This window comes from Salvelinus fontinalis, chromosome 32, assembly GCF_029448725.1.
Source record: "Salvelinus fontinalis isolate EN_2023a chromosome 32, ASM2944872v1, whole genome shotgun sequence".
NCBI lineage: Eukaryota > Metazoa > Chordata > Actinopteri > Salmoniformes > Salmonidae > Salvelinus > Salvelinus fontinalis.
In genome coordinates, this window is record NC_074696.1 from 10,190,088 (window position 1) to 10,201,759 (window position 11,672).

Consider the following 11,672-nt stretch of genomic DNA (forward strand, 5'->3'; position numbering starts at 1 on the left):
ATGTTGGAGAGCTACTTACTCTCGCTTCTCAATTCAATTCCCTCCCTCCCTCTCCTCTCTCTCACCGCCTGAGAGAGAAGAGAGAGGAGAGGGAGGGAGGGAATTGAATTGAGAAGCGAGAGAGAGGGAGGAAAAGAGAGAGAAGGGGAGGAGAGAGAGAGAGAGAGAGAGAGGAGGGACACAGAGAAGAGAGTCAGTGCCATGCGTTACATCATTTTCATTGACATGCTCAAATGATCGAAAGACCCTCTGACCTACACAGAGCTGTGGTCGAAAGTAGTGCACTATGCTGGGAATAGAGTGCCATTTGAGACGCAGGCATACCCAGTGACCAACAAATACTACAACACAAAAAGAAAGTCAAATGTCCTGTATGTCTCTCTGGGCCATCTCTTCACAATGCAAAAACCACTGCTTCTTCAACAAAGGTTCCCCAGAGCGGCTGAAAGACAGGAAGGTGGGAAAGAGGACAAGAGGAAGAGAGAAATATTTAGCATATAGAACAAGATAAGAGATTTACCATGGCAACTGGGTGTGCCTTTACTGTATGGTGTCAAAAGTACATTATAAGTGACTTAATTGTCACGTTCCTGACCTATTTCTGTTAGTTTGTTGTATGTGTTAGTTGGTCAGGACGTGAGTTTGGGTGGGCATTCTATGTTGTCTGTTTCTATGTTGGTTTAGGGTTGCCTGGTATGGCTCTTAATTAGAGGCAGGTGTTTGGCGTTCCTCTAATTGAGAGTCATATTTAGGTAGGTTGTTTCACAGTGTTCGTTGTGGGTGGTTGTCTCCTGTGTCAGTGTTTGTCGCACCATACGGGACTGTTCGGTTTGTTTGTTCATCGTTATTTTATGTGTAGGCTATTTTCCCTGTTCGTGCGTTCTTCGTGTTTATGTAAGTTCGTCGTCCAGGTCTGTCTACTCCGTTTGTTGTTTTGTTAGTTATAGTGAAGTTCGTGTTTTCGTGTTTTCTTTAAATAAATTATGTGTTCACAACCCGCTGCGCCTTGGTTCCATCACTACTCCTCCTTTTCGGTTGAAGAGGAGGAGGACCACCATAACATTAATGTAGTGCCTTAATCATGTAGTGCCCTAATAATGTAGTGCCCTAATAATGTAGTGCCCTAATAATGTAGTGCCCTAATGTATTCTGGGATAAGTGCCTTAATGTAAAGATTCTGGGATAAGTCAAAAACATGATTATTTTTTGTACTGAAAGAAAATGTGTTTTCAAGAGAAATGCAGTAGAGAATATTTTTTTTCTCCCCACAGTGGAAAGTGAAGGAACGTCCACAAAAAAATCTTTTTTTGCAGTTATTCAGTTCATATTAGGTAACTGATCCTATTTCTATGTGACATTACAGGAGATGTGCCCTGTGGGCATTCTTAAAGAATAGCAGGTAACCTAGATCTCATGTGTACACATTAGATTATTGGCTTGACTAAATCAAACCAGGTTCTGGGATAACTGACAAATATGATTCCTTTTGGCCAGCAAATATGAACGTGGAGATTCATTCACTTTCCACTGTGCAAATCAAAAAAATCTCTACCGTATTTCACTTGAAAACACATCTTCTTTCAGTACAAAAATAATAACATTTTTGACTTCTCCCAGAATCTGGGTATGTTTGTTTAGGGCACTACATTATTAGGGCACTACATTATTAAGGTACTACATTATTAGGGCACTACATTATTAGGGCACTACATTATTAGGGCACTACCTTACATGATTCTTACACCATTTCTATCTCAAGAGAGAGGGAACCGACACGTATAGTTGTAGAGATACAGATACTGTGGCTCCCTCTACATACAGATACAGTGAATGTGGCTCCCTCTACATACAGATACAGTGACTGTGGCTCCCTCTACATACAGATACAGTGACTGTGGCTCCCTCTACATACAGATACAGATACTGTGGCTCCCTCTACATACAGATACAGTGAATGTGGCTCCCTCTACATACAGCTACATACAGCTACAGTGAATGTGGCTACCTCTACATACAGATACAGTGACTCTGGCTCCCTCTACATACAGATACAGTGACTATGGCTCCCTCTACATACAGATACAGTGACTCTGGCTCCCTCTACATACAGATACAGTGACTATGGCTCCCTCTACATACAGATACAGTGACTCTGGCTCCCTCTACATACAGATACAGTGACTATGGCTCCCTCTACATACAGATACAGTGAATGTGGCTACCTCTACATACAGATACAGTGACTATGGCTACCTCTACATACAGATGGATCGATACATGACTTTATCCCTTTTTCCTCTGAACATTATCTCTATTAATGCACTTGTTCTCTGGCATCAAAACGTTTTACTCCGTGAGAAGAGGAGTATGAGAGGAAGAGATAGACAGAAGAGAAAGATTAGATATGTCTTAGACATCTCAGCCAGTAGATAACTGACAGACAGACAACAACCACGTCTAGATGAGATTGTGTACCTCCAAACATTGGCCACAGAGAGGGGTCATTGTACCATCTCCTCCAATCATAGTGAGGTGAGGAAGACAGTGCCTCTGGGAAAGCAGGAAGTCAGTGTGGTCGTGAGCTGGTAAATACAACCCATATTTATGTTAATTTATTTTACCGTTTGTAACTATTTGCACATCATTACAACACTGTATATAGCCAACAAAAAACAAACATTTTAAATGTCTTTATTCCTTTGGAACATCTGTGAGTGTAATGTTTACTGTACATTTTTTATTATTTATTTAACTTTTGTTTATTATCTATTTCACTTGCTTTGACAATGTAAACTTATGTTTCCATTAGGGCACTACATGATTAAGGCACTACATGATTAGGGCACTACATGATTAGGGCACTACATTATTAGGGCACTGCATTATTAGGGCACTACATTATTAGGGCACTACATTATTAGGGCACTACATGACTAAGGCACTACATGATTAGGGCACTACATGATTAGGGCACTACATTATTAGGGCACTGCATTATTAGGGCACTACATTATTAGGGCACTACATTATTAGGGCACTACATGACTAAGGCACTACATTATTAGGGCACTACATTATTAGGGCACTACATTATTAGGGCACTACATGATTAAGGCACTACATTATTAGGGATCTACATTATTAGGGCACTACATGATCCCAGATCCCAGAGCTGACAAGGTAAAAAAATATAATTCTAACTAAAGGGACAAACTTTGGGGCTGCATAGGGAAATACAGAATCTGAATGCATAGCCGTTTTTATCAATTATACTGGAACATATACTACAGCATAGTCTCACTTGTAAAAGAGGTCTACCTCAATGGCACCTCATGGAGAAAGTTTTTTTTTGATCATGAGATCTTGAAACTAGTAATGTAACTACTACTAAATGTAATATTAACTAGTACTAACCGGATCCATGGTGAAGCAGGCTCTGCTCCAGTCCAGAGACGTTCCCTCAGCTGGTGATAGATCTCCTCTCCCGTACTGGAACACACAGACAGAACCCTTACTGGAACAGACAGACAGAACCCTTACTGGAACAGACAGACAGAACCCTTACTGGAACAGAAAGACAGAACCCTTACTGGAACACACAGACAGAACCCTTACTGGAATAGACAGACAGAACCCTTATTGGAACAGACAGACAGAACCCACACAAAGACAGAACCCTTACTGGAACACACAGACAGAACCCTTACTGGAACAGACAGACAGAACCCTTACTGGAACAGACAGACAGAACCCTTATTGGAACACACAGACAGAACCCTTACTGGAACAGACAGACAGAACCCTTACTGGAACAGACAGACAGAACCCTTACTGGAACACACAGACAGAACCCTTACTGGAACAGACAGACAGAACCCTTACTGGAACAGACAGACAGAACCCTTACTGGGACACAAATCAAATCAAATCCAATTGTATTCGTCACATACACATGGTTAGCAGATGTTAATGTGAGTGTAGCGAAATGCTTGTGCTTCTAGTTCCGACCATGCAATAATATCTAACAAGTAATCTAACCTAACAATTCCACAACAACTACCTTATACACACAAGTGTAAAGGAATGAATAAGAATATGTACATAAAAAAATATATGAATGAGTAATGGTATAGAACGGCATAGGCAAGATGCAGTAGATGGTATAGAGTACAGTATATACATATGAGATGAGTAATGTAGGGTATGTAAACATTATATAAAGTGGCATTGTTTAAAGTGGCTAGTGATAAATCTATTACATCAATTTTCCATTATTAAAGTGGCTAGAGATGAGTCAGTATGTTGGCAGCAGCCACTCAATGTTAGTGATGGCTGTTTAACAGTCTGATGGCCTTGAGATAGAAGCTGTTTTTCAGTCTCTCGGTCCCAGCTTTGATGCACCTGTACTGACCTCGCCTTCTGGATGATAGCGGGGTGAACAGGCAGTGGCTCGGGTGGTTGTTGTCCTTGATGATCTTTTTGGTCTTCCTGTGACATCTGGTGGTGTAGGTGTCGTCGCAGGTAGTTTGCCCCCGGTGATGCGTTGTGCAGACCTCACTACCCTCTGGAGAGCCTTACGGTTGTGACAGACAGAACCAAATATAAAAATAGAATAACCTTGCTTTATTTTATTAAGAAGATGGATGATTCCACTAATGACAGTGGAAAGCACTTTCAGACAGAAGAGAGAAGAGAACGAGAGAGAGAATAAGAGAACGAGAGCGAGAGAGAGAATAAGAGAATGAGAGCGAGAGAGAGAATAAGAGAAGAGAGAGAACAAGAGAGAAGAAAAGAACGAGAGAGAGAATAAGAGAACAAGAGAGAGAATAAGAGAGCGAGAGAGAGAATAAGAGAGCAAGAGAGAGAATAAGAGAACGAGAGAGAGAATAAGTGAGCGAGAGAGAGAATAAGAGAGCGAGAGAGAGAATAAGAGAGCGAGAGAGAGAATAAGAGAGCGAAAGAGAGAATAAGAGAGCGAGAGAGAGAATAAGAGAGCGAGAGAGAGAATAAGAGAGCGAGAGAGAGAATAAGAGAACGAGAAAGAGAATAAGAGGAGAGAGAATACGAGAAGAGAGAATAAGAGAGCGAAAGAGAGAATAAGAAAGCGGACGAGAGAATAAGAGAGTGAGAGAGAGAATAAGAGAGCGAGAGAGAGAATAAGAGAGCGAGAGAGAGAATAAGAGAGCGAGAAAGAAAATAAGAGAAGAGAGAATAAGAGATCGAGAGAGAGAATAAGAGAGCGAGAGAGAGAATAAGAGAAGAGAGAATAAGAGATCGAGAGAGAGAATAAGAGAGCGAGAGAGAGAATAAGAGAACGAGAGAGAGAATAAGTGAGCGAGAGAGAGAATAAGAGAGCGAGAGAGAGAATAAGAGAGCGAGAGAGAGAATAAGAGAGCGAGAGAGAGAATAAGAGAACGAGAGAGAGAATAAGAGAGCGAGAGAGAGAATAAGAGAGCGAGAGAGAGAATAAGAGAGCGAGAGAGAGAATAAGAGAGCGAGAGAGAGAATAAGAGAACGAGAAAGAGAATAAGAGGAGAGAGAATAAGAGAAGAGAGAATAAGAGAGCGAAAGAGAGAATAAGAAAGCGGACGAGAGAATAAGAGAGCGAGAGAGAGAATAAGAGAGCGAGAGAGAGAATAAGAGAGCGAGAGAGAATAAGAGAAGAGAGAATAAGAGATCGAGAGAGAGAATAAGAGAGCGAGAGAGAATAAGAGAAGAGAGAATAAGAGAGCGAGAGAGAGATGCAGAGGGCCAGTCACAATAGGTGGAGGGATACACATGGAAAAGAAACGATTCACAGCATGTGGCAGTCTGTTCTGTATGGGAATGAGAAAAAAAACAGGCATTTGAAAATATAGCATTATTATAGCATTATCATATTATTATGTATTATGTATCATATATTATGTTATTAGATTTTTATTACACTTTATCATAACATTTGGCCCCATGGGACAGTTTTAAAGTACGACTTATAATACTCTATTCTCTTACATGGATCTCTGGGGTGAAAAAGATTTCTTTCTTCCACCACTGGTACCAGCCTGTCACCACATATTCAGGACTGGAGGACGAAGGGAAGAGCAAGGTGGTGTTTAACAAAGGGATGGTCAGGGTGAATAAGAACGGAGGAATTTATTTAGCGAGCGTGGCAAATGAAACAAACCGATGTTTAAAAAGACTGACATACACCCAGATGACACAGGACAGGACTAGGGTGTGAGTCTAGGAAATACATGACCTTTATTTTCCCCAGGTGGTGGTGAAGCACTGCACACTCTCCTCTCTTTTTCACTCCAGTTCATTCCTTGATCTTCTAAGAGGGCACGGATGTAATATCTTGTCAACCTTCGTGTCAAAAATGCCAAGGTGCAGCGTGCCCAGTCGCATTAGGTGGAGGGATACGCATGGAGAATGGCCGAGGTGCAGCGTGCCCAGTCACAATAGGTGGAGGGATACACATGGAGAATGGCCGAGGTGCATCATGGCCAGTCACATTAGGTGGAGGGATACACATGGAGAATGGCCGAGGTGCATCGTGCCCAGTCACATTAGGTGGAGGGATACGCATGGAGTATGGCCGAGGTGCAGCGTGCCCAGTCACATTAGGTGGAGGGATACACATGGAGAATGTCCGAGGTGCAGCGTGCCCAGTCACATTAGGTGGAGGGATACACATGAAGAATGGCCGAGGTGCAGCGTGCCAGTCACATTAGGTGGAGGGATACACATGGAGAATGGCCGAGGTGCAACGTGCCCAGTCACATTAGGTGGAGGGATACACTTGGAGTATGGCCGAGGTGCAGCGTGCCCAGTCACATTAGGTGGAGGGATACACATGGAGTATGGCCGAGGTGCAGAGGGCCCAGTCACATTAGGTGGAGGGATACGCATTGAGAATGGCCGAGGTGCATCGTGCCAGTCACATTAGGTGGAGGGATACACCTGGAGAATGGCCGAGGTGCAGCGTGCCCAGTCACATTAGGTGGAGGGATACACATGGAGAATGGCCAAGGTGCATCGTGCCAGTCACATTAGGTGGAGGGATACGCATGGAGAATGGCCAAGGTGTAGCGTTCCAGTCACATTAGTTGGAGGGATACACATGGAGAATGGCCGAGGTGCAGCGTGCCCGTCACATTAGGTGGAGGGATACACATGGAGAATGGCCGAGGTGCAGCGTGCCCGTCACATTAGGTGGAGGGATACACATGGAGAATGGCCGAGGTGCATCGTGCCCAGTCACATTAGGTGGAGGGATACACATGGAGAATGGCCGAGGTGCAGCGTGCCCAGTCACATTAGGTGGAGGGATACACATGGAGTATGGCCGAGGTGCAGAGGGCCCGTCACATTAGGTGGAGGGATACACATGGAGAATGGCCGAGGTGCATCGTGCCCAGTCACATTAGGTGGAGGGATACACATGGAGTATGGCCGAGGTGCAGCGTGCCCAGTCACATTAGGTGGAGGGATACACATGGAGTATGGCCGAGGTGCAGAGGGCCCAGTCACATTAGGTGGAGGGATACGCATGGAGAATGGCCGAGGTGCAGCGTGCCCGTCACATTAGGTGGAGGGATAAACATGGAGAATGGCCGAGGTGCATCGTGCCCAGTCACATTAGGTGGAGGGATACACATGGAGAATGGCCGAGGTGCAACGTGCCCAGTAACATTAGGTGGAGGGATACACATGGAGTATGGCCGAGGTGCAGCGTGCCCGTCACATTAGGTGGAGGGATACGCATGGAGAATGGCCGAGGTGCATCGTGCCAGTCACATTAGGTGGAGGGATACACATGGAGAATGGCCGAGGTGCATCGTGCCAGTCACATTAGGTGGAGGGATACACATGGAGTATGGCCGAGGTGCAGCGTGCCCAGTCACATTAGGTGGAGGGATACACATGGAGAATGGCCAAGGTGCATCGTGCCAGTCACATTAGGTGGAGGGATACACATGGAGAATGGCCGAGGTGCATCGTGCCAGTCACATTAGGTGGAGGGATACACATGGAGTATGGCCAAGGTGCAGCGTGCCCAGTCACATTAGGTGGAGGGATACGCATGGAGAATGGCCGAGGTGCAGCGTGCCCAGTTTACAGTATAAGAGTCTTACTGTGTAGACTGCTCAGTATGGCCTTCTCCTTCTCTCTCCTCCACCTCTCTTTATCAGCCGTGGTTCTGAAGAGCAGGAGTTGATTGAGAGGAGGGTTTCCCTGTATTGTTAGAAACACACCCTGTGTACCCCTCTCGCTGCTACCCTCACAGAGAGGATCTCCACATCTCCTGCAAAATAAATTGGAAGGACTGTTTAGTTGTTCAATTGGCCATTATTGAAAGGGAGTTGCAATATACGCTGAAAAAAATATATAAATGCAATGTGCAACAATTTCAAAGATTTTACTGAGTTACAGTTCATTTCAGGAAATCGGTCAATTGAAATAAATTCATTAGGCCCTAATCTATGGATTTCACATGACTGGGAATACAGATATGCATCTGTTGGTCACAGATACCTTTAAAAAAAAAAGTAGGTGTGTGGATCAGAAAACCAGTCAGTATCTGGTGTGACCACTATTTGCCTCATGCAGCACGACACATCTCCTTCACATAGAGTTGATCAGGCTGTTCATTGTGGCCTGATGTGGAATGTTGTCCCACTCCTCTTCAATGGGTGTGTGAATTTGCTTGATATTGGTGGAATTTGAACATGCTGTCGTACACGTCGATCCAGAGCATCCCAAACATGCTCATTGGTTGACATGTCTGGTGAGTATGCAGGCCATGGAAGAACTGGGACATTTTCAGCTTCTAGGAATTGTGTACAGATCCTTGAGACATGGGGCTGTGCATTACCATGCTGAAATATGAGGTGATTGCAGGGCGGATGAATGGCACGACAATGGGCCTCAGGATCTCGTCACAGTATTTCTGTGCATTAAAATTGCCATTGATAAAATGCAATTGTGTTGGTTGTCCGTAACTTATGCCTGTCCATACCATAACCCCACTGCCACCATGGGGCACTCTGTTCATAATATTGACATCAGCAAACCGCTCGCCCGCACAACGCCATACATGCAGTCTGCCATCTGCCCGGTACAGTTGAAACCAGGATTCATCCTTGAAGAGCACACTTCTCCAGCGTGCCAGTGGTCATCAAAGGTGAACATTTGCCCGCTGAAGTTGGTTATGTCGCTGAAATGTAGTCAGGCCAAGATCCTGCTGAGGACAACGAACACACAGATGAGATTCTCTGAGATGGTTTTTGACAGTTTGAGAATAAACTATTTGGTTGTGCAAACCCACAGTTTCATCAGCTGTCCGGGTGGCTAGTCTCAGACGATCCCACAGGTGAAGAAGCCGGATGTGGAGGTCCTGGGCTGACGTGTTTACATGTGGTCTGCGGTGCTGAGGCAGGTTAGACGTACTGCCAAATTCTAGAAAATGACATTCAATTCTCTGGCAACAGCTCTGGTGAACATTCCTGCAGTCAGCATGCCAATTGAACACTCTCTCAAAACATGAGACATCTGTGGCATTGTGTTGTGTGACAAAATAGCACATTTTTGAGTGGCCTTTTACTGTCCACAGCACAAGGTGCACCTGTGTAATGATCATGCTGTTTAATCTGTTGTTTTTATTTTACCTTTATTTAACTATGCAAGTCAGTTAAGAACAAATTCTTATTTTCAACGACGGCCTAGGAACAGTGGGTTAACTGCCTTGTTCAGGGGCAGAACGACAGATTTTTTTTACCTTGTCAGGTCAGGGATTTGATCTTGCAACTTTTCAGTTACTAGTCCAACACTCTAACCACTAGGCTACCTGCAGCCCCAGTTTCTTGATATGCCACACCTGTCAGGTGACAGGTGGATGGATTATCTTGGCAAAGGAGAAATGCTCACTAACAGGGATGTAAACAAATTTGTGCACAATATTTGAGAGAAATAAGATTTTTGTGCATATGGAACATTTCTGGGATCTTTTATTTCAGCTCATGAAACATGGGACCAACACTTTACATGTTGCATTTATATTGTTGTTCAGTGAGTTGTAAAGCATGTAAGCAACTGCTTCCTGTTCACCTTCATTCAATGAATCATTGTAAAAAATAAAATAAAAATCCTATCCATTTAATGTTACCCATTTAAAACATAACATAGTTCTAGGAATTTGCTGTTTTTATTCTGCCTTGATAGCTAAGAAAAAAAAAATCACCTTTTATTTAACCAGGTAGGCTAGTTGAGAACAAGTTCTCATTTGCAACTGCGACCTGGCCAAGATAAAGCAAAGCAGTTAGACACATACAACAACACAGAGTTACACATGGAATAAACAAACATACAGTCAATAATACAGTACAAAAAATCTATATACAGTGTGTGCAAATGAGGTAAGATAAGAGAGGTAAGGCAATAAATAGGCCATGGTGGCGAAGTAATTACAATATAGCAATTAAACACTGGAATGGTAGGATGTGCAGAAGATGAATGTGCAAGTTGAGATACTGGGGGGCAAAGGAGCAAGATAAATAAATGAATACAGTATGGGGATGAGGTAGTTGGATGGGCTATTTACAGATGTACAGGTGCAGTGATCTGTGAGCTGCTCTGACAGCTGGTGCTTAAAGCTAGTGAGGGAGGTAAGAGTCTCTTCGAGATTTTTTCAGTTCGTTCCAGTCATTGGCAGCAGAGAACTGGAAGGAGAGGCGGCCAAAAGAGGAATTGGCTTTGGGGGTGACTAGTGAGATATAGCTGCTGGAGCGCGCGCTATGGGTGGGTGCTGCTATGGTGACCAGTGAGCTGAGATAAGGCGGGGCTTTACCTAGCAGAGACTTGTAGATGACCTGGAGCCAGTGGGTCTGGCGACGAGTATGAAGCGAGGGCCAGCCAACGAGATCATACAGGTCACAGTGGTGGGTAGTATATGGGGCTTTGGTGACAAAACGGATGGCACTGTGATAGACTGCATCCAATTTGTTGAGTAGAGTGTTGGAGGCTATTTTGTAAATGACATCAGAAGTCGAGGATCGGTAGGATGGTCAGTTTTACGAGGGTATGTTTGGCAGCATGAGTGAAGGATGCTTTGTTGCGAAATAGGAAGCCGATTCTAGATTTAATTTTGGATTGGAGATGCTTAATGTGAGTCTGGAAGGAGAGTTTACAGTCTAACCAGACACCTAGGTATTTGTAGTTGTCCACATAGTCTAAGTCAGAACCGTCCAGAGTAGTGATGCTGGACGGGTGGGCAGGTGTGGGCAGCGATCGGTTGAAGAGCATGCATTTAGTTTGACTTGCATTTAAGAGCAGTTGGAGGCCACGGAAAGAGAGTTGTATGGCATTGAAGCTCATCTGGAGGTTAGTTAACACAGTGTCCAAAGAAGGGCCAGAAGTATACTGAATGGTGTCGTCTGCGTAGAGGTTGATCAGAGAATCACCAGCAGCAAGAGCGACATCATTGATGTATACAGAGAAGAGAGAATTGAACCCTGTGGCACTCCCATAGAGACTGCCAGAGGTCTGGACAGCAGGCCCTCCGATTTGACACACTGAACTCTATCAGAGAAGTCGTTGGTGAACCAGGCGAGACAATCATTTGAGAAACCAAGGCCAGGTTGACAAAGTTCCAGTGAAACTTTCTGCTTTTCATCGGCAGGTTTTCTTGT